General features: G+C 43.2%; 20 non-coding genes across 20 annotated transcripts; 5 read left to right on the forward strand and 15 right to left on the reverse strand.

Annotated features, from left to right (window-relative positions):
* Nucleotides 1-452: 452 nt before the first annotated feature.
* TRNAS-GCU (transfer RNA serine (anticodon GCU)) lies at nucleotides 453-534 on the reverse strand. The gene has a single exon. It is a non-coding gene; the product is annotated as a tRNA-Ser (tRNA).
* Nucleotides 535-1,221: 687 nt separating this feature from the next.
* On the reverse strand, nucleotides 1,222-1,293 carry TRNAT-UGU (transfer RNA threonine (anticodon UGU)). The gene has a single exon. It is a non-coding gene; the product is annotated as a tRNA-Thr (tRNA).
* A 465-nt stretch (nucleotides 1,294-1,758) lies between these two features.
* On the reverse strand, nucleotides 1,759-1,835 carry TRNAS-GCU (transfer RNA serine (anticodon GCU)). The gene has a single exon. It is a non-coding gene; the product is annotated as a tRNA-Ser (tRNA).
* A 480-nt stretch (nucleotides 1,836-2,315) lies between these two features.
* TRNAI-UAU (transfer RNA isoleucine (anticodon UAU)) lies at nucleotides 2,316-2,410 on the forward strand. The gene is made up of 2 exons: nucleotides 2,316-2,353; nucleotides 2,375-2,410. It is a non-coding gene; the product is annotated as a tRNA-Ile (tRNA).
* Nucleotides 2,411-3,878: 1,468 nt separating this feature from the next.
* Nucleotides 3,879-3,950, reverse strand: TRNAT-CGU (transfer RNA threonine (anticodon CGU)). Its single transcript has one exon. It is a non-coding gene; the product is annotated as a tRNA-Thr (tRNA).
* A 545-nt stretch (nucleotides 3,951-4,495) lies between these two features.
* On the reverse strand, nucleotides 4,496-4,577 carry TRNAS-GCU (transfer RNA serine (anticodon GCU)). The gene has a single exon. It is a non-coding gene; the product is annotated as a tRNA-Ser (tRNA).
* Nucleotides 4,578-5,264: 687 nt separating this feature from the next.
* On the reverse strand, nucleotides 5,265-5,336 carry TRNAT-UGU (transfer RNA threonine (anticodon UGU)). The gene has a single exon. It is a non-coding gene; the product is annotated as a tRNA-Thr (tRNA).
* A 465-nt stretch (nucleotides 5,337-5,801) lies between these two features.
* TRNAS-GCU (transfer RNA serine (anticodon GCU)) lies at nucleotides 5,802-5,878 on the reverse strand. Its single transcript has one exon. It is a non-coding gene; the product is annotated as a tRNA-Ser (tRNA).
* A 480-nt stretch (nucleotides 5,879-6,358) lies between these two features.
* On the forward strand, nucleotides 6,359-6,453 carry TRNAI-UAU (transfer RNA isoleucine (anticodon UAU)). The gene is made up of 2 exons: nucleotides 6,359-6,396; nucleotides 6,418-6,453. It is a non-coding gene; the product is annotated as a tRNA-Ile (tRNA).
* A 1,488-nt stretch (nucleotides 6,454-7,941) lies between these two features.
* On the reverse strand, nucleotides 7,942-8,013 carry TRNAT-CGU (transfer RNA threonine (anticodon CGU)). The gene has a single exon. It is a non-coding gene; the product is annotated as a tRNA-Thr (tRNA).
* Nucleotides 8,014-8,559: 546 nt separating this feature from the next.
* TRNAS-GCU (transfer RNA serine (anticodon GCU)) lies at nucleotides 8,560-8,641 on the reverse strand. The gene has a single exon. It is a non-coding gene; the product is annotated as a tRNA-Ser (tRNA).
* Nucleotides 8,642-9,328: 687 nt separating this feature from the next.
* On the reverse strand, nucleotides 9,329-9,400 carry TRNAT-UGU (transfer RNA threonine (anticodon UGU)). The gene has a single exon. It is a non-coding gene; the product is annotated as a tRNA-Thr (tRNA).
* Nucleotides 9,401-9,865: 465 nt separating this feature from the next.
* TRNAS-GCU (transfer RNA serine (anticodon GCU)) lies at nucleotides 9,866-9,942 on the reverse strand. Its single transcript has one exon. It is a non-coding gene; the product is annotated as a tRNA-Ser (tRNA).
* A 480-nt stretch (nucleotides 9,943-10,422) lies between these two features.
* TRNAI-UAU (transfer RNA isoleucine (anticodon UAU)) lies at nucleotides 10,423-10,517 on the forward strand. Its single transcript has 2 exons — nucleotides 10,423-10,460; nucleotides 10,482-10,517. It is a non-coding gene; the product is annotated as a tRNA-Ile (tRNA).
* Nucleotides 10,518-12,005: 1,488 nt separating this feature from the next.
* On the reverse strand, nucleotides 12,006-12,077 carry TRNAT-CGU (transfer RNA threonine (anticodon CGU)). The gene has a single exon. It is a non-coding gene; the product is annotated as a tRNA-Thr (tRNA).
* A 546-nt stretch (nucleotides 12,078-12,623) lies between these two features.
* Nucleotides 12,624-12,705, reverse strand: TRNAS-GCU (transfer RNA serine (anticodon GCU)). Its single transcript has one exon. It is a non-coding gene; the product is annotated as a tRNA-Ser (tRNA).
* Nucleotides 12,706-14,467: 1,762 nt separating this feature from the next.
* TRNAI-UAU (transfer RNA isoleucine (anticodon UAU)) lies at nucleotides 14,468-14,562 on the forward strand. The gene is made up of 2 exons: nucleotides 14,468-14,505; nucleotides 14,527-14,562. It is a non-coding gene; the product is annotated as a tRNA-Ile (tRNA).
* Nucleotides 14,563-16,050: 1,488 nt separating this feature from the next.
* Nucleotides 16,051-16,122, reverse strand: TRNAT-CGU (transfer RNA threonine (anticodon CGU)). The gene has a single exon. It is a non-coding gene; the product is annotated as a tRNA-Thr (tRNA).
* Nucleotides 16,123-16,668: 546 nt separating this feature from the next.
* On the reverse strand, nucleotides 16,669-16,750 carry TRNAS-GCU (transfer RNA serine (anticodon GCU)). Its single transcript has one exon. It is a non-coding gene; the product is annotated as a tRNA-Ser (tRNA).
* Nucleotides 16,751-18,512: 1,762 nt separating this feature from the next.
* Nucleotides 18,513-18,607, forward strand: TRNAI-UAU (transfer RNA isoleucine (anticodon UAU)). Its single transcript has 2 exons — nucleotides 18,513-18,550; nucleotides 18,572-18,607. It is a non-coding gene; the product is annotated as a tRNA-Ile (tRNA).
* The last annotated feature ends 445 nt before the right edge of the window (nucleotides 18,608-19,052 follow it).

The raw sequence follows: 19,052 nt of genomic DNA on the forward strand, positions 1-19,052 counted from the left end.
AAAAATGGCTGTATATCTCTGCATGTGTTCAGTACGTCATCATACATCTGATTTGCGAAAGCGTGTGTGCTTACGTTGGTGATACATTGTCGGTATGCGTTTGAGTATGTACTTTTACGGGTATGTATGTATTGAGTAGGATGCTGAACAGGTTCATGAGTTTAGATAGCAGGTCAGAATGATGGCAAAAGGAACATGTAAAAGGCAGACAACTAAAAGAAAAAAGAATTTGGGATGTAAGCTTGGGAGTTTACTAACTGCGCTGATTTTGGCTCCTATAATAGTAAAGAATGGAAACCTACGAGGAAAGTCTTTGACTAATTTCATTCTCCGCCTGCACCAATGAACTTATTTTTACATCTCTATTTCCATATCTGTACTCATTCCTGTCTTTCACAGGGAGGTTGAAAGACTTTGGTCTATGTTTAAATGCAGACTATAAAGAAAAAATACGACGAAGGTGGGATTCGAACCCACGCGTGCAGAGCACAATGGATTAGCAGTCCATCGCCTTAACCACTCGGCCACCTCGTCTGTTTGGGAACGGTGCTCGAGTCCCATGCTTAAAGAAGAGATAAAACAATGGTGGTGCAAAGTCAGTGAAAAATAGATCATGTTTGTCATAATAGAAACAAGATCGTTGACTCGTTCTTCCTTACCCGGCCATTGATAGATAAACACATCAAGTTGAAGTTCAGAAAAATATAACAAGAGCTCCTGGAGGGTTCACAACACTAATCCAGAGGAAGGTGCTTGAGCTTCCGTATGGCACACCATTAGTAGTAAAACCAGCATAACGCAAGCTCCAGTTTCCCAGTGTTTGGCATCATTCAACGTTTCCAGCCAAGATCAAAGTTCAGATGCTGCTGCTTCCTGTGATGTCATTGAATTTAAATAGTGAGTGATGGCAATAACCCTTTTCCAATTAAATTTTGCCACATCAACGTCCCTGAAAATAGAGAAAGGCGTGCAACCCAGAACCGCTGTACTGTTCAATAGAGTAAGGGCTTCACCGTGATCATCTGCATCTGTCATCACAAGATTATCAAGGTCTTTTTCTTGAAGAAATTAGGTCCAGAAAGCCGACCTTCCCCACAGACTATTCAGACACCTTGCGCTTGTGGCTTTGTTATAGGCCCGAATCCATTGGTAAAAGGTTGCACAGGTACAATGTGCAATATCAGTTCCTATTCAACAATGTTCAAGAAAATTACCATTTGGAGGCCCTGATGAGGATCGAACTCACGACCCCTGGTTTACAAGACCAGTGCTCTGCCACTGAGCTACAGAGCCCCTCAGGTTACGACGCATAACAGCAACACAACGAGCACACAACATGATGTTTACTGGGTAGACATATTTGAAGGGTGTGTGAGAATGTATGTATATGATTGTGATTTGACCTGTTTTTTTCTGGCCGATTTTTTGAGGAGCAGCTAATTTGTGCGTATTCCGTGCAATTTTAGGGTGACTAATGAGGAGATGTGATGCGTGAAAGTTGAAAAAAACATGTACATGGCAGCAGAGAGACAATATGGATATTACCTTTGCTTTTTTAAATTTCTATCCGGATTCTGGCTCAAAGGGTAGTCAAGCACAGCAGATTGCATTCCTGCCAGTAACACGACAACCTTGTTTGTGTCCTTCTTAATCAACTAACATGCATATTTTCACTTTTGTCTGTATGTTCTTTGAAAGCCAATGGCAATGGTGCTTAGAGCAATGCAGATGTTTAAAAAAGATTTCAAAAGTTAAAATTGACAAAGGTGGGATTCGAAACCACGCGTGTACAGTAGATTAGCAGTCTATCGCCTTAACCACTCGGCCACCTCGTCTACAGGGATTATGTTAGGCATTCAAGTCTTTACAGGTAATAACACAAACATCTTCAAAATAGAACCACAATGCGTTCCTTGTTGAGGTACATCCAGCCGTTTGCAGGAAAACTGCCTCACTTGCTGTTGAGAAAAATTCATCAAAGTCCTGGGGTGTTTATAGGCATCGCCAAGATGACATTGGGAGGTGTTTCAATTGACACGTGTTGAATATGAGGAAGAGCATCATGCTGGCTCCAGTGGCACTGCCTGCAGCATGACAAAAATGTAGAAGGGACATTTGACTGCACCATTGGCTGAACATCAGTGGCAAAGTGTATATCAGGCTAAAAGGTAAGCTCCAGTGGCACAATATGGGCACTACAAGGCACCCATAATTTGGTGTCAGCTAAAAAGACAATGCCAGAGCTTGTGGGTGCTTTTGTACACTTGTGTGTGTGTTTGTGGGTGTAGTTTCATGTCGAAAACCAAAACACAGCAGCTCCAGTGGCGCAATCGGTTAGCGCGCGGTACTTATACAGCAGTACATGCAGTGAGCAATGCCGAGGTTGTGAGTTCAAGCCTCACCTGGAGCAACTTTGGAACTTTTTACTAATTCACCTCAAAACTGAATTATTGAACCAATAAATGTTCTGGACATTTTTTGGTTCACCTCAAGGTTTCCTTGATTGTCAGTTAATGTTGTATGACAGCTCCTCTGCCTTTTAGACATGGAATACTCATTGCAAGTTATTTATGGGGTGTTTGCGCTTTAAATACAGCTACGGAGGGTTTTTGAAAATAGAACAGAAAATAAAAAATGTCAACTGTTATTATACTCCATTTTCTGCTGAGCACCACTTACGGAAGACATTTGTAAAGGTAGAAAAAGGGTTACTGGAGTAGGATCCAGGAGACAATATCAACTTACAAAGAATAATGTTGTCTATTTACTGCATTATCGCCTTTGAAGCAAACCTCTGAGAATAAATACCCTTTCACTAATCAGGCAGTCACTTTGATAAAATCAAGCAGAACAAGGATGCTGATAGGAACTCGCCTCATTTGCATATGGGCTAGGGCTTCTGGGAGCCATGAGAATTAGGAGTTGAAGGTTTTGCAGATCGAGATTGCTAAAGGGCTGGGCATTTGCACAGACCTCTCCATGCCTGATTGGTGCCGAAGGTTAGTTGCAAGTGGTCCCCTGCTCACCCTACCTTACACAGGGCCATGCCCAGTTAGGCCCCTCAGGGCTAGGCCCGGCAGGGCTAAGCCCGGCGTTTGTCAGGCGAAGTGTCTGGACCCCTGCTCATTATACCTCAGAATCTGGTCTAGCTATTGCAGACATGGGGAATGGTGCTTATATCCCATTGACAGCGCCCACAAGCTGCATACTAATAGCCAATGATGTGTGAATGCGGTCAGGGTAGCAGACATATAGAACAATTGGGTGGGTTCGCTTCCGAACTGGATGCACAGGAGCAGGAGAGAATGGCTGTTGGCGATGTATGCAACTTGCTCTGCGTGAACACATCTACCGACCCCTTCCCCTACACACACGGGCACATAGCCATTGGAGCTATGCAGAGCTAATCAGAAAGATTGGTAATCATTAGAACATGAAAGATATGTGTTCATTTTTTATTAAACTTGTGGACTCCCGCAGAAACGGAGGGACTCACATCTCTAATTGAGGCTTGCTTACCTCTATACAAATGTGTTTGCTGGCTGTCTTTCTTCAACTGGTATGTGCGGTTGTGTCTGTCTTTGTCTTTCAACACGCCTGGCACATTTACATTATCAAAGAGATGATTGTATGGAGATGGGGAACACCCCTCCGTTGCATTGTGAACTTGAACAGTCTTTTCACCAAAGCAGCTACATGCGACATTGCAAGGTTTTTGTCAGTCTTTGCCTGAAAACATTAGGCCTTCCTCTCGAACTCTATTTCACTCCTTCTGTGGAAGACTTCAATTATGAGGATGCATCCCGTCATAAAAGGTTCTCTGTAGACGGTGCAACTCTGGCTTCTCTTCCCCGTGCTTTTTGAAAATAATCCGCCCGAGGCCCTGATGAGGTTTGAACTCATGACCCCTGGTTTACGAGACCAGTGCTCTGCCACTGAGCTACAAGGCCACTGCTGCTTGCTCACAGCCAACAACAGAAAGTGCAAAGAAACCATGGGTTTTACCTAGGTAGATCTCCAGGTATATGAATTTCTGGTTGTGTAAAAATGGCTGTATATCTCTGCATGTGTTCAGTACGTCATCATACATCTGATTTGCGAAAGCGTGTGTGCTTATGTTGGTGATACATTGTCGGTATGCGTTTGAGTATGTACTTTTACGGGTATGTATGTATTGAGTAGGATGCTGAACAGGTTCATGAGTTTAGATAGCAGGTCAGAATGATGGCAAAAGGAACATGTAAAAGGCAGACAACTAAAAGAAAAAAGAATTTGGGATGTAAGCTTGGGAGTTTACTAACTGCGCTGATTTTGGCTCCTATAATAGTAAAGAATGGAAACCTACGAGGAAAGTCTTTGACTAATTTCATTCTCCGCCTGCACCAATGAACTTATTTTTACATCTCTATTTCCATATCTGTACTCATTCCTGTCTTTCACAGGGAGGTTGAAAGACTTTGGTCTATGTTTAAATGCAGACTATAAAGAAAAAATACGACGAAGGTGGGATTCGAACCCACGCGTGCAGAGCACAATGGATTAGCAGTCCATCGCCTTAACCACTCGGCCACCTCGTCTGTTTGGGAACGGTGCTCGAGTCCCATGCTTAAAGAAGAGATAAAACAATGGTGGTGCAAAGTCAGTGAAAAATAGATCATGTTTGTCATAATAGAAACAAGATCGTTGACTCGTTCTTCCTTACCCGGCCATTGATAGATAAACACATCAAGTTGAAGTTCAGAAAAATATAACAAGAGCTCCTGGAGGGTTCACAACACTAATCCAGAGGAAGGTGCTTGAGCTTCCGTATGGCACACCATTAGTAGTAAAACCAGCATAACGCAAGCTCCAGTTTCCCAGTGTTTGGCATCATTCAACGTTTCCAGCCAAGATCAAAGTTCAGATGCTGCTGCTTCCTGTGATGTCATTGAATTTAAATAGTGAGTGATGGCAATAACCCTTTTCCAATTAAATTTTGCCACATCAACGTCCCTGAAAATAGAGAAAGGCGTGCAACCCAGAACCGCTGTACTGTTCAATAGAGTAAGGGCTTCACCGTGATCATCTGCATCTGTCATCACAAGATTATCAAGGTCTTTTTCTTGAAGAAATTAGGTCCAGAAAGCCGACCTTCCCCACAGACTATTCAGACACCTTGCGCTTGTGGCTTTGTTATAGGCCCGAATCCATTGGTAAAAGGTTGCACAGGTACAATGTGCAATATCAGTTCCTATTCAACAATGTTCAAGAAAATTACCATTTGGAGGCCCTGATGAGGATCGAACTCACGACCCCTGGTTTACAAGACCAGTGCTCTGCCACTGAGCTACAGAGCCCCTCAGGTTACGACGCATAACAGCAACACAACGAGCACACAACATGATGTTTACTGGGTAGACATATTTGAAGGGTGTGTGAGAATGTATGTATATGATTGTGATTTGACCTGTTTTTTTCTGGCCGATTTTTTGAGGAGCAGCTAATTTGTGCGTATTCCGTGCAATTTTAGGGTGACTAATGAGGAGATGTGATGCGTGAAAGTTGAAAAAAACATGTACATGGCAGCAGAGAGACAATATGGATATTACCTTTGCTTTTTTAAATTTCTATCCGGATTCTGGCTCAAAGGGTAGTCAAGCACAGCAGATTGCATTCCTGCCAGTAACACGACAACCTTGTTTGTGTCCTTCTTAATCAACTAACATGCATATTTTCACTTTTGTCTGTATGTTCTTTGAAAGCCAATGGCAATGGTGCTTAGAGCAATGCAGATGTTTAAAAAAGATTTCAAAAGTTAAAATCGACAAAGGTGGGATTCGAAACCACGCGTGTACAGTAGATTAGCAGTCCATCGCCTTAACCACTCGGCCACCTCGTCTACAGGGATTATGTTAGGCATTCAAGTCTTTACAGGTAATAACACAAACATCTTCAAAATAGAACCACAATGCGTTCCTTGTTGAGGTACATCCAGCCGTTTGCAGGAAAACTGCCTCACTTGCTGTTGAGAAAAATTCATCAAAGTCCTGGGGTGTTTATAGGCATCGCCAAGATGACATTGGGAGGTGTTTCAATTGACACGTGTTGAATATGAGGAAGAGCATCATGCTGGCTCCAGTGGCACTGCCTGCAGCATGACAAAAATGTAGAAGGGACATTTGACTGCACCATTGGCTGAACATCAGTGGCAAAGTGTATATCAGGCTAAAAGGTAAGCTCCAGTGGCACAATATGGGCACTACAAGGCACCCATAATTTGGTGTCAGCTAAAAAGACAATGCCAGAGCTTGTGGGTGCTTTTGTACACTTGTGTGTGTGTTTGTGGGTGTAGTTTCATGTCGAAAACCAAAACACAGCAGCTCCAGTGGCGCAATCGGTTAGCGCGCGGTACTTATACAGCAGTACATGCAGTGAGCAATGCCGAGGTTGTGAGTTCAAGCCTCACCTGGAGCAACTTTGGAACTTTTTACTAATTCACCTCAAAACTGAATTATTGAACCAATAAATGTTCTGGACATTTTTTGGTTCACCTCAAGGTTTCCTTGATTGTCAGTTAATGTTGTATGACAGCTCCTCTGCCTTTTAGACATGGAATACTCATTGCAAGTTATTTATGGGGTGTTTGCGCTTTAAATACAGCTACGGAGGGTTTTTGAAAATAGAACAGAAAATAAAAAATGTCAACTGTTATTATACTCCATTTTCTGCTGAGCACCACTTACGGAAGACATTTGTAAAGGTAGAAAAAGGGTTACTGGAGTAGGATCCAGGAGACAATATCAACTTACAAAGAATAATGTTGTCTATTTACTGCATTATCGCCTTTGAAGCAAACCTCTGAGAATAAATACCCTTTCACTAATCAGGCAGTCACTTTGATAAAATCAAGCAGAACAAGGATGCTGATAGGAACTCGCCTCATTTGCATATGGGCTAGGGCTTCTGGGAGCCATGAGAATTAGGAGTTGAAGGTTTTGCAGATCGAGATTGCTAAAGGGCTGGGCATTTGCACAGACCTCTCCATGCCTGATTGGTGCCGAAGGTTAGTTGCAAGTGGTCCCCTGCTCACCCTACCTTACACAGGGCCATGCCCAGTTAGGCCCCTCAGGGCTAGGCCCGGCAGGGCTAAGCCCGGCGTTTGTCAGGCGAAGTGCCTGGACCCCTGCTCATTATACCTCAGAATCTGGTCTAGCTATTGCAGACATGGGGAATGGTGCTTATATCCCATTGACAGCGCCCACAAGCTGCATACTAATAGCCAATGATGTGTGAATGCGGTCAGGGTAGCAGACATATAGAACAATTGGGTGGGTTCGCTTCCGAACTGGATGCACAGGAGCAGGAGAGAATGGCTGTTGGCGATGTATGCAACTTGCTCTGCGTGAACACATCTACCGACCCCTTCCCCTACACACACGGGCACATACACACACACACACACACATAGCCATTGGAGCTATGCAGAGCTAATCAGAAAGATTGGTAATCATTAGAACATGAAAGATATGTGTTCATTTTTTATTAAACTTGTGGACTCCCGCAGAAACGGAGGGACTCACATCTCTAATTGAGGCTTGCTTACCTCTATACAAATGTGTTTGCTGGCTGTCTTTCTTCAACTGGTATGTGCGGTTGTGTCTGTCTTTGTCTTTCAACACGCCTGGCACGTTTACATTATCAAAGAGATGATTGTATGGAGATGGGGAACACCCCTCCGTTGCATTGTGAACTTGAACAGTCTTTTCACCAAAGCAGCTACATGCGACATTGCAAGGTTTTTGTCAGTCTTTGCCTGAAAACATTAGGCCTTCCTCTCGAACTCTATTTCACTCCTTCTGTGGAAGACTTCAATTATGAGGATGCATCCCGTCATAAAAGGTTCTCTGTAGACGGTGCAACTCTGGCTTCTCTTCCCCGTGCTTTTTGAAAATAATCCGCCCGAGGCCCTGATGAGGTTTGAACTCATGACCCCTGGTTTACGAGACCAGTGCTCTGCCACTGAGCTACAAGGCCACCTGCTGCTTGCTCACAGCCAACAACAGAAAGTGCAAAGAAACCATGGGTTTTACCTAGGTAGATCTCCAGGTATATGAATTTCTGGTTGTGTAAAAATGGCTGTATATCTCTGCATGTGTTCAGTACGTCATCATACATCTGATTTGCGAAAGCGTGTGTGCTTATGTTGGTGATACATTGTCGGTATGCGTTTGAGTATGTACTTTTACGGGTATGTATGTATTGAGTAGGATGCTGAACAGGTTCATGAGTTTAGATAGCAGGTCAGAATGATGGCAAAAGGAACATGTAAAAGGCAGACAACTAAAAGAAAAAAGAATTTGGGATGTAAGCTTGGGAGTTTACTAACTGCGCTGATTTTGGCTCCTATAATAGTAAAGAATGGAAACCTACGAGGAAAGTCTTTGACTAATTTCATTCTCCGCCTGCACCAATGAACTTATTTTTACATCTCTATTTCCATATCTGTACTCATTCCTGTCTTTCACAGGGAGGTTGAAAGACTTTGGTCTATGTTTAAATGCAGACTATAAAGAAAAAATACGACGAAGGTGGGATTCGAACCCACGCGTGCAGAGCACAATGGATTAGCAGTCCATCGCCTTAACCACTCGGCCACCTCGTCTGTTTGGGAACGGTGCTCGAGTCCCATGCTTAAAGAAGAGATAAAACAATGGTGGTGCAAAGTCAGTGAAAAATAGATCATGTTTGTCATAATAGAAACAAGATCGTTGACTCGTTCTTCCTTACCCGGCCATTGATAGATAAACACATCAAGTTGAAGTTCAGAAAAATATAACAAGAGCTCCTGGAGGGTTCACAACACTAATCCAGAGGAAGGTGCTTGAGCTTCCGTATGGCACACCATTAGTAGTAAAACCAGCATAACGCAAGCTCCAGTTTCCCAGTGTTTGGCATCATTCAACGTTTCCAGCCAAGATCAAAGTTCAGATGCTGCTGCTTCCTGTGATGTCATTGAATTTAAATAGTGAGTGATGGCAATAACCCTTTTCCAATTAAATTTTGCCACATCAACGTCCCTGAAAATAGAGAAAGGCGTGCAACCCAGAACCGCTGTACTGTTCAATAGAGTAAGGGCTTCACCGTGATCATCTGCATCTGTCATCACAAGATTATCAAGGTCTTTTTCTTGAAGAAATTAGGTCCAGAAAGCCGACCTTCCCCACAGACTATTCAGACACCTTGCGCTTGTGGCTTTGTTATAGGCCCGAATCCATTGGTAAAAGGTTGCACAGGTACAATGTGCAATATCAGTTCCTATTCAACAATGTTCAAGAAAATTACCATTTGGAGGCCCTGATGAGGATCGAACTCACGACCCCTGGTTTACAAGACCAGTGCTCTGCCACTGAGCTACAGAGCCCCTCAGGTTACGACACATAACAGCAACACAACGAGCACACAACATGATGTTTACTGGGTAGACATATTTGAAGGGTGTGTGAGAATGTATGTATATGATTGTGATTTGACCTGTTTTTTTCTGGCCGATTTTTTGAGGAGCAGCTAATTTGTGCGTATTCCGTGCAATTTTAGGGTGACTAATGAGGAGATGTGATGCGTGAAAGTTGAAAAAAACATGTACATGGCAGCAGAGAGACAATATGGATATTACCTTTGCTTTTTTAAATTTCTATCCGGATTCTGGCTCAAAGGGTAGTCAAGCACAGCAGATTGCATTCCTGCCAGTAACACGACAACCTTGTTTGTGTCCTTCTTAATCAACTAACATGCATATTTTCACTTTTGTCTGTATGTTCTTTGAAAGCCAATGGCAATGGTGCTTAGAGCAATGCAGATGTTTAAAAAAGATTTCAAAAGTTAAAATCGACAAAGGTGGGATTCGAAACCACGCGTGTACAGTAGATTAGCAGTCCATCGCCTTAACCACTCGGCCACCTCGTCTACAGGGATTATGTTAGGCATTCAAGTCTTTACAGGTAATAACACAAACATCTTCAAAATAGAACCACAATGCGTTCCTTGTTGAGGTACATCCAGCCGTTTGCAGGAAAACTGCCTCACTTGCTGTTGAGAAAAATTCATCAAAGTCCTGGGGTGTTTATAGGCATCGCCAAGATGACATTGGGAGGTGTTTCAATTGACACGTGTTGAATATGAGGAAGAGCATCATGCTGGCTCCAGTGGCACTGCCTGCAGCATGACAAAAATGTAGAAGGGACATTTGACTGCACCATTGGCTGAACATCAGTGGCAAAGTGTATATCAGGCTAAAAGGTAAGCTCCAGTGGCACAATATGGGCACTACAAGGCACCCATAATTTGGTGTCAGCTAAAAAGACAATGCCAGAGCTTGTGGGTGCTTTTGTACACTTGTGTGTGTGTTTGTGGGTGTAGTTTCATGTCGAAAACCAAAACACAGCAGCTCCAGTGGCGCAATCGGTTAGCGCGCGGTACTTATACAGCAGTACATGCAGTGAGCAATGCCGAGGTTGTGAGTTCAAGCCTCACCTGGAGCAACTTTGGAACTTTTTACTAATTCACCTCAAAACTGAATTATTGAACCAATAAATGTTCTGGACATTTTTTGGTTCACCTCAAGGTTTCCTTGATTGTCAGTTAATGTTGTATGACAGCTCCTCTGCCTTTTAGACATGGAATACTCATTGCAAGTTATTTATGGGGTGTTTGCGCTTTAAATACAGCTACGGAGGGTTTTTGAAAATAGAACAGAAAATAAAAAATGTCAACTGTTATTATACTCCATTTTCTGCTGAGCACCACTTACGGAAGACATTTGTAAAGGTAGAAAAAGGGTTACTGGAGTAGGATCCAGGAGACAATATCAACTTACAAAGAATAATGTTGTCTATTTACTGCATTATCGCCTTTGAAGCAAACCTCTGAGAATAAATACCCTTTCACTAATCAGGCAGTCACTTTGATAAAATCAAGCAGAACAAGGATGCTGATAGGAACTCGCCTCATTTGCATATGGGCTAGGGCTTCTGGGAGCCATGAGAATTAGGAGTTGAAGGTTTTGCAGATCGAGATTGCTAAAGGGCTGGGCATTTGCACAGACCTCTCCATGCCTGATTGGTGCCGAAGGTTAGTTGCAAGTGGTCCCCTGCTCACCCTACCTTACACAGGGCCATGCCCAGTTAGGCCCCTCAGGGCTAGGCCCGGCAGGGCTAAGCCCGGCGTTTGTCAGGCGAAGTGCCTGGACCCCTGCTCATTATACCTCAGAATCTGGTCTAGCTATTGCAGACATGGGGAATGGTGCTTATATCCCATTGACAGCGCCCACAAGCTGCATACTAATAGCCAATGATGTGTGAATGCGGTCAGGGTAGCAGACATATAGAACAATTGGGTGGGTTCGCTTCCGAACTGGATGCACAGGAGCAGGAGAGAATGGCTGTTGGCGATGTATGCAACTTGCTCTGCGTGAACACATCTACCGACCCCTTCCCCTACACACACGGGCACATACACACACACACACACACATAGCCATTGGAGCTATGCAGAGCTAATCAGAAAGATTGGTAATCATTAGAACATGAAAGATATGTGTTCATTTTTTATTAAACTTGTGGACTCCCGCAGAAACGGAGGGACTCACATCTCTAATTGAGGCTTGCTTACCTCTATACAAATGTGTTTGCTGGCTGTCTTTCTTCAACTGGTATGTGCGGTTGTGTCTGTCTTTGTCTTTCAACACGCCTGGCACGTTTACATTATCAAAGAGATGATTGTATGGAGATGGGGAACACCCCTCCGTTGCATTGTGAACTTGAACAGTCTTTTCACCAAAGCAGCTACATGCGACATTGCAAGGTTTTTGTCAGTCTTTGCCTGAAAACATTAGGCCTTCCTCTCGAACTCTATTTCACTCCTTCTGTGGAAGACTTCAATTATGAGGATGCATCCCGTCATAAAAGGTTCTCTGTAGATGGTGCAACTCTGGCTTCTCTTCCCCGTGCTTTTTGAAAATAATCCGCCCGAGGCCCTGATGAGGTTTGAACTCATGACCCCTGGTTTACGAGACCAGTGCTCTGCCACTGAGCTACAAGGCCACCTGCTGCTTGCTCACAGCCAACAACAGAAAGTGCAAAGAAACCATGGGTTTTACCTAGGTAGATCTCCAGGTATATGAATTTCTGGTTGTGTAAAAATGGCTGTATATCTCTGCATGTGTTCAGTACGTCATCATACATCTGATTTGCGAAAGCGTGTGTGCTTATGTTGGTGATACATTGTCGGTATGCGTTTGAGTATGTACTTTTACGGGTATGTATGTATTGAGTAGGATGCTGAACAGGTTCATGAGTTTAGATAGCAGGTCAGAATGATGGCAAAAGGAACATGTAAAAGGCAGACAACTAAAAGAAAAAAGAATTTGGGATGTAAGCTTGGGAGTTTACTAACTGCGCTGATTTTGGCTCCTATAATAGTAAAGAATGGAAACCTACGAGGAAAGTCTTTGACTAATTTCATTCTCCGCCTGCACCAATGAACTTATTTTTACATCTCTATTTCCATATCTGTACTCATTCCTGTCTTTCACAGGGAGGTTGAAAGACTTTGGTCTATGTTTAAATGCAGACTATAAAGAAAAAATACGACGAAGGTGGGATTCGAACCCACGCGTGCAGAGCACAATGGATTAGCAGTCCATCGCCTTAACCACTCGGCCACCTCGTCTGTTTGGGAACGGTGCTCGAGTCCCATGCTTAAAGAAGAGATAAAACAATGGTGGTGCAAAGTCAGTGAAAAATAGATCATGTTTGTCATAATAGAAACAAGATCGTTGACTCGTTCTTCCTTACCCGGCCATTGATAGATAAACACATCAAGTTGAAGTTCAGAAAAATATAACAAGAGCTCCTGGAGGGTTCACAACACTAATCCAGAGGAAGGTGCTTGAGCTTCCGTATGGCACACCATTAGTAGTAAAACCAGCATAACGCAAGCTCCAGTTTCCCAGTGTTTGGCATCATTCAACGTTTCCAGCCAAGATCAAAGTTCAGATGCTGCTGCTTCCTGTGATGTCATTGAATTTAAATAGTGAGTGATGGCAATAACCCTTTTCCAATTAAATTTTGCCACATCAACGTCCCTGAAAATAGAGAAAGGCGTGCAACCCAGAACCGCTGTACTGTTCAATAGAGTAAGGGCTTCACCGTGATCATCTGCATCTGTCATCACAAGATTATCAAGGTCTTTTTCTTGAAGAAATTAGGTCCAGAAAGCCGACCTTCCCCACAGACTATTCAGACACCTTGCGCTTGTGGCTTTGTTATAGGCCCGAATCCATTGGTAAAAGGTTGCACAGGTACAATGTGCAATATCAGTTCCTATTCAACAATGTTCAAGAAAATTACCATTTGGAGGCCCTGATGAGGATCGACAAGACCAGTGCTCTGCCACTGAGCTACAGAGCCCCTCAGGTTACGACGCATAACAGCAACACAACGAGCACACAACATGATGTTTACTGGGTAGACATATTTGAAGGGTGTGTGAGAATGTATGTATATGATTGTGATTTGACCTGTTTTTTTCTGGCCGATTTTTTGAGGAGCAGCTAATTTGTGCGTATTCCGTGCAATTTTAGGGTGACTAATGAGGAGATGTGATGCGTGAAAGTTGAAAAAAACATGTACATGGCAGCAGAGAGACAATATGGATATTACCTTTGCTTTTTTAAATTTCTATCCGGATTCTGGCTCAAAGGGTAGTCAAGCACAGCAGATTGCATTCCTGCCAGTAACACGACAACCTTGTTTGTGTCCTTCTTAATCAACTAACATGCATATTTTCACTTTTGTCTGTATGTTCTTTGAAAGCCAATGGCAATGGTGCTTAGAGCAATGCAGATGTTTAAAAAAGATTTCAAAAGTTAAAATCGACAAAGGTGGGATTCGAAACCACGCGTGTACAGTAGATTAGCAGTCTATCCCCTTAACCACTCGGCCACCTCGTCTACAGGGATTATGTTAGGCATTCAAGTCTTTACAGGTAATAACACAAACATCTTCAAAATAGAACCACAATGCGTTCCTTGTTGAGGTACATCCAGCCGTTTGCAGGAAAACTGCCTCACTTGCTGTTGAGAAAAATTCATCAAAGTCCTGGGGTGTTTATAGGCATCGCCAAGATGACATTGGGAGGTGTTTCAATTGACACGTGTTGAATATGAGGAAGAGCATCATGCTGGCTCCAGTGGCACTGCCTGCAGCATGACAAAAATGTAGAAGGGACATTTGACTGCACCATTGGCTGAACATCAGTGGCAAAGTGTATATCAGGCTAAAAGGTAAGCTCCAGTGGCACAATATGGGCACTACAAGGCACCCATAATTTGGTGTCAGCTAAAAAGACAATGCCAGAGCTTGTGGGTGCTTTTGTACACTTGTGTGTGTGTTTGTGGGTGTAGTTTCATGTCGAAAACCAAAACACAGCAGCTCCAGTGGCGCAATCGGTTAGCGCGCGGTACTTATACAGCAGTACATGCAGTGAGCAATGCCGAGGTTGTGAGTTCAAGCCTCACCTAGAGCAACTTTGGAACTTTTTACTAATTCACCTCAAAACTGAATTATTGAACCAATAAATGTTCTGGACATTTTTTGGTTCACCTCAAGGTTTCCTTGATTGTCAGTTAATGTTGTATGACAGCTCCTCTGCCTTTTAGACATGGAATACTCATTGCAAGTTATTTATGGGGTGTTTGCGCTTTAAATACAGCTACGGAGGGTTTTTGAAAATAGAACAGAAAATAAAAAATGTCAACTGTTATTATACTCCATTTTCTGCTGAGCACCACTTACGGAAGACATTTGTAAAGGTAGAAAAAGGGTTACTGGAGTAGGATCCAGGAGACAATATCAACTTACAAAGAATAATGTTGTCTATTTACTGCATTATCGCCTTTGAAGCAAACCTCTGAGAATAAATACCCTTTCACTAATCAGGCAGTCACTTTGATAAAATCAAGCAGAACAAGGATGCTGATAGGAACTCGCCTCATTTGCATATGGGCTAGGGCTTCTGGGAGCCATGAGAATTAGGAGTTGAAGGTTTTGCAGATCGAGATTGCTAAAGGGCTGGGCATTTGCACAGACCTCTCCATGCCTGATTGGTGCCGAAGGTTAGTTGCAAGTGGTCCCCTGCTCACCCTACCTTACACAGGGCCATGCCCAGTTAGGCCCCTCAGGGCTAGGCCCGGCAGGGCTAAGCCCGGCGTTTGTCAGGCGAAGTGCCTGGACCCCTGCTCATTATACCTCAGAATCTGGTCTAGCTATTGCAGACATGGGGAATGGTGCTTATATCCCATTGACAGCGCCCACAAGCTGCATACTAATAGCCAATGATGTGTGAATGCGGTCAGGGTAGCAGACATATAGAACAATTGGGTGGGTTCGCTTCCGAACTGGATGCACAGGAGCAGGAGAGAATGGCTGTTGGCGATGTATGCAACTTGCTCTGCGTGAACACATCTACCGACCCCTTCCCCTACACACACGGGCACATACACACACACACACACACATAGCCATTGGAGCTATGCAGAGCTAATCAGAAAGATTGGTAATCATTAGAACATGAAAGATATGTGTTCATTTTTTATTAAACTTGTGGACTCCCGCAGAAACGGAGGGACTCACATCTCTAATTGAGGCTTGCTTACCTCTATACAAATGTGTTTGCTGGCTGTCTTTCTTCAACTGGTATGTGCGGTTGTGTCTGTCTTTGTCTTTCAACACGCCTGGCACGTTTACATTATCAAAGAGATGATTGTATGGAGATGGGGAACACCGCTCCGTTGCATTGTGAACTTGAACAGTCTTTTCACCAAAGCAGCTACATGCGACATTGCAAGGTTTTTGTCAGTCTTTGCCTGAAAACATTAGGCCTTCCTCTCGAACTCTATTTCACTCCTTCTGTGGAAGACTTCAATTATGAGGATGCATCCCGTCATAAAAGGTTCTCTGTAGATGGTGCAACTCTGGCTTCTCTTCCCCGTGCTTTTTGAAAATAATCCGCCCGAGGCCCTGATGAGGTTTGAACTCATGACCCCTGGTTTACGAGACCAGTGCTCTGCCACTGAGCTACAAGGCCACCTGCTGCTTGCTCACAGCCAACAACAGAAAGTGCAAAGAAACCATGGGTTTTACCTAGGTAGATCTCCAGGTATATGAATTTCTGGTTGTGTAAAAATGGCTGTATATCTCTGCATGTGTTCAGTACGTCATCATACATCTGATTTGCGAAAGCGTGTGTGCTTATGTTGGTGATACATTGTCGGTATGCGTTTGAGTATGTACTTTTACGGGTATGTATGTATTGAGTAGGATGCTGAACAGGTTCATGAGTTTAGATAGCAGGTCAGAATGATGGCAAAAGGAACATGTAAAAGGCAGACAACTAAAAGAAAAAAGAATTTGGGATGTAAGCTTGGGAGTTTACTAACTGCGCTGATTTTGGCTCCTATAATAGTAAAGAATGGAAACCTACGAGGAAAGTCTTTGACTAATTTCATTCTCCGCCTGCACCAATGAACTTATTTTTACATCTCTATTTCCATATCTGTACTCATTCCTGTCTTTCACAGGGAGGTTGAAAGACTTTGGTCTATGTTTAAATGCAGACTATAAAGAAAAAATACGACGAAGGTGGGATTCGAACCCACGCGTGCAGAGCACAAGGGATTAGCAGTCCATCGCCTTAACCACTCGGCCACCTCGTCTGTTTGGGAACGGTGCTCGAGTCCCATGCTTAAAGAAGAGATAAAACAATGGTGGTGCAAAGTCAGTGAAAAATAGATCATGTTTGTCATAATAGAAACAAGATCGTTGACTCGTTCTTCCTTACCCGGCCATTGATAGATAAACACATCAAGTTGAAGTTCAGAAAAATATAACAAGAGCTCCTGGAGGGTTCACAACACTAATCCAGAGGAAGGTGCTTGAGCTTCCGTATGGCACACCATTAGTAGTAAAACCAGCATAACGCAAGCTCCAGTTTCCCAGTGTTTGGCATCATTCAACGTTTCCAGCCAAGATCAAAGTTCAGATGCTGCTGCTTCCTGTGATGTCATTGAATTTAAATAGTGAGTGATGGCAATAACCCTTTTCCAATTAAATTTTGCCACATCAACGTCCCTGAAAATAGAGAAAGGCGTGCAACCCAGAACCGCTGTACTGTTCAATAGAGTAAGGGCTTCACCGTGATCATCTGCATCTGTCATCACAAGATTATCAAGGTCTTTTTCTTGAAGAAATTAGGTCCAGAAAGCCGACCTTCCCCACAGACTATTCAGACACCTTGCGCTTGTGGCTTTGTTATAGGCCCGAATCCATTGGTAAAAGGTTGCACAGGTACAATGTGCAATATCAGTTCCTATTCAACAATGTTCAAGAAAATTACCATTTGGAGGCCCTGATGAGGATCGACAAGACCAGTGCTCTGCCACTGAGCTACAGAGCCCCTCAGGTTACGACGCATAACAGCAACACAACGAGCACACAACATGATGTTTACTGGGTAGACATATTTGAAGGGTGTGTGAGAATGTATGTATATGATTGTGATTTGACCTGTTTTTTTCTGGCCGATTTTTTGAGGAGCAGCTAATTTGTGCGTATTCCGTGCAATTTTAGGGTGACTAATGAGGAGATGTGATGCGTGAAAGTTGAAAAAAACATGTACATGGCAGCAGAGAGACAATATGGATATTACCTTTGCTTTTTTAAATTTCTATCCGGATTCTGGCTCAAAGGGTAGTCAAGCACAGCAGATTGCATTCCTGCCAGTAACACGACAACCTTGTTTGTGTCCTTCTTAATCAACTAACATGCATATTTTCACTTTTGTCTGTATGTTCTTTGAAAGCCAATGGCAATGGTGCTTAGAGCAATGCAGATGTTTAAAAAAGATTTCAAAAGTTAAAATCGACAAAGGTGGGATTCGAAACCACGCGTGTACAGTAGATTAGCAGTCTATCCCCTTAACCACTCGGCCACCTCGTCTACAGGGATTATGTTAGGCATTCAAGTCTTTACAGGTAATAACACAAACATCTTCAAAATAGAACCACAATGCGTTCCTTGTTGAGGTACATCCAGCCGTTTGCAGGAAAACTGCCTCACTTGCTGTTGAGAAAAATTCATCAAAGTCCTGGGGTGTTTATAGGCATCGCCAAGATGACATTGGGAGGTGTTTCAATTGACACGTGTTGAATATGAGGAAGAGCATCATGCTGGCTCCAGTGGCACTGCCTGCAGCATGACAAAAATGTAGAAGGGACATTTGACTGCACCATTGGCTGAACATCAGTGGCAAAGTGTATATCAGGCTAAAAGGTAAGCTCCAGTGGCACAATATGGGCACTACAAGGCACCCATAATTTGGTGTCAGCTAAAAAGACAATGCCAGAGCTTGTGGGTGCTTTTGTACACTTGTGTGTGTGTTTGTGGGTGTAGTTTCATGTCGAAAACCAAAACACAGCAGCTCCAGTGGCGCAATCGGTTAGCGCGCGGTACTTATACAGCAGTACATGCAGTGAGCAATGCCGAGGTTGTGAGTTCAAGCCTCACCTAGAGCAACTTTGGAACTTTTTACTAATTCACCTCAAAACTGAATTATTGAACCAATAAATGTTCTGGACATTTTTTGGTTCACCTCAAGGTTTCCTTGATTGTCAGTTAATGTTGTATGACAGCTCCTCTGCCTTTTAGACATGGAATACTCATTGCAAGTTATTTATGGGGTGTTTGCGCTTTAAATACAGCTACGGAGGGTTTTTGAAAATAGAACAGAAAATAAAAAATGTCAACTGTTATTATACTCCATTTTCTGCTGAGCACCACTTACGGAAGACATTTGTAAAGGTAGAAAAAGGGTTACTGGAGTAGGATCCAGGAGACAATATCAACTTACAAAGAATAATGTTGTCTATTTACTGCATTATCGCCTTTGAAGCAAACCTCTGAGAATAAATACCCTTTCACTAATCAGGCAGTCACTTTGATAAAATCAAGCAGAACAAG

This window comes from Ambystoma mexicanum, unplaced genomic scaffold (assembly GCF_040938575.1).
Source record: "Ambystoma mexicanum isolate Mex_15411 unplaced genomic scaffold, UKY_AmexF1_1 Mex_scaf46, whole genome shotgun sequence".
NCBI classification, from domain to species: Eukaryota; Metazoa; Chordata; class Amphibia; order Caudata; family Ambystomatidae; genus Ambystoma; species Ambystoma mexicanum.